Source organism: Palaemon carinicauda, chromosome 7 (genome assembly GCF_036898095.1).
Source record: "Palaemon carinicauda isolate YSFRI2023 chromosome 7, ASM3689809v2, whole genome shotgun sequence".
Classification (NCBI taxonomy): Eukaryota; Metazoa; Arthropoda; class Malacostraca; order Decapoda; family Palaemonidae; genus Palaemon; species Palaemon carinicauda.
This window is the reverse complement of record NC_090731.1, coordinates 79,767,502-79,770,082: the sequence shown is the minus strand read 5'-3', so window position 1 is coordinate 79,770,082 and position 2,581 is coordinate 79,767,502. Positions and strand designations below refer to the sequence as shown.

Genomic DNA, 2,581 nt, shown 5'->3' with positions numbered 1-2,581 from the left:
GCAGGTAAAAGATCTTAAATTTAATATATAAAGTACTTACATATTATATACAACACTTAACTACAAACAATAGTAATGAAGAATAAATCAAACTGAATCAAAAAGTAAACTAGATTCAACTCTGGCCGTATAATTTACATCTCAAGTAAACTTAATTCTAACAAAAGGATTCCGATACATAAGAAAATATAAAGATTTCCATGGATTAATATCCCAGGCGATGCCACTGGAGGTTTAAAAAAACATATATCTTCAGCAGTCAATAGATGGCGTAGAGTATAGGGACTGCAGCAACTCCTAGATGGCGCTGAAGATAGTTGGCAGAATAGCGGACGAAAGAATTCTTAAAAAAAGGGTTGCACACCCTCATATTCCCCGGGTCTTAAAGAGTCTACTACCTGTAGAAAAATTTACACTGTTGGTTTACTTCTTCCTTCTCAAAATGTCTCAGGATCCTATCTTTTACAACTGTCAGCAAAGTTCTACGTTTTCTTCCAAATATTAGTTCGAACGGGCTAACATCAATAGATTCATTCTTGACACTTCATAGTACGTACATGAGCATATCTAGCTCTTCATCCCAGTCATTACCTGTACTGAAAACATAATTCCTGATTAGAGATTTTACAGTTTGATGTGACCTCTCTAATGCTCCATTAGTTTGAGGGGGATATGCAGTAGCTATCACCTGTTTCAGATTAAATGTAGCTAAAGTCTTCTGAAATACCTTACTCATGAAGTTAGTTCCCTGATCACATTGAACTTCTGCTGGAAAACCAAATACAGTAGAAATATTAAGCAACTGTTTGGTAATCACCTTAGCATAAATATTTTTAACTGGAACAGCCATGGGAAAACGTGTAGTTGGACACATTAAAGTTAAAATGTATTCATTACCTTTTCTAGTCTTCTTTAAAGGTCCCACACAATTAATAATTACTTTGGAGAAGGGTTCCTTTGGTACAGAAATAGGTATGAGAGGCGCTGGGGGTATTGTCTGGTTAGATTTTCCTACTTGTTGGCAAGTGGCACAAGCTTTAACAAAATCCTGTACATCTTTCTTCATTCCAAGCCAGTAGAAATCATCAGCTAATCGTTGGTATGTCTTGGTTATTCCAAGATGACAGTTGCCAGTATGGGCCAAGTCCAACAAAGATTGTCTGTAGACTTTAGGTACCACTACCTGGAATTTATCACATTAGTTATCCTGAAAAGACATCTTAGGAGGTCGGTAATGTCTCATAAGAACCTTATTTTCTAGATAAAAGTAGGGAGTTTCACTATCTTCATCTGATATGTCTCTAACCTTCTCAAACAACTGTTTAACAGAATCATCTAATTGTTGAGCTTTCGCAAAATCTTCAGTAGGAATGTCAAGCAGGTCAGTTGTCTTACTTACCTTGCTAGGGACAACTTTATTGCATATGACACCACTCTCAGGTTCTCCTTGAGAAGCTTGTGACCTAGTTACAATGTTACACTGGGCCTTTACATACGTTTCAGGTGATTGTATTATCAGACTGGTGTGTACCTTACCTTTGGCCAAATCATTACCCATCAAAATGTCCACCTCTTTGCAAGGGAATTCCTTACCCAAGTATGCAACTCCCACTATTCCATCAGTATATGGACTGGTCAAAGGAATAGTTACAAGGGGAAGTACCGATTCACTTGTAAGATCCGAAACTAATGAACCTGTTTGTAAGAGTGATAAAGGATTTCATATTAGAAGTTACAATCACGAAGAATTGTAACAGTATTATCTTTTAGCTTACTCAGACACTTGAAGTTATCAAAACCATCTTCCTTTATTGAACAATGCATGGTCTTATGTTAAGTTGGTTTAGATTTATCATTTTTCCCTGTATTAGGTGAAGAGTTTGTTGGTGAGAACCTTTGCACCGTGATTAGGATAATCTTGAATTAGATGTCCCCGTTCCTTACAAAATGAATATACCTTGCTATCGACGGAAGCTTTCTGTTTAAGTTGTCCCTTATGAATTAAGAAGTATTGATCCGCCAACAAAGCTGCTTCCTTGGGTTTCTTCACCTCTCGTTCCTTAATATACATAGCAACGTTAATTGGTATCTTACGCAAGAATTCATCCATCAACAGGAGAGACTTCATATCTTCATAGTTACTAATACCTGCCTTGTCCAACCATTTATGTAACTGCTTTATCTTCAGATTACAAAATACCAGGAAAGTTTGGTTGGGTGTCTTGAATGAATTGCGGAATTTCTGCCGATATCCTTCTGCTGTAATAGAATAAGTATCTAAAATAGCTTTTTTCAAAGTATAATAGTCATTCTCAGTAATCATTTGAGTAACAATATGCTCAGCTTGTCCTGTGAAAGAACTTCTAATTATTAGTTCCCATTTACCCTTGGGCCATGCTAAGGTCTTGGCAGTTTCTTCAAACACTACAAAGAAATTTTCAGGTTATTGTTCGTTAAACACAGGTAAGAGTTTCTTAACCTTAGAGACATTGAAAGCTTCAGGAATATCCTTTTCCTCCTGTTTTTCCTGCAATCTTATCTTAGCTAGCTCACATTCTTTCTCTAGTTCTACTTTAGCTAA

General features: G+C 36.4%; 1 pseudogene; it reads right to left on the bottom strand.

Moving 5' to 3' along the window:
* Positions 1–567: 567 nt before the first annotated feature.
* LOC137643597 (uncharacterized) lies at positions 568–2,071 on the bottom strand (annotated as a pseudogene).
* Positions 2,072–2,581: the final 510 nt, after the last annotated feature.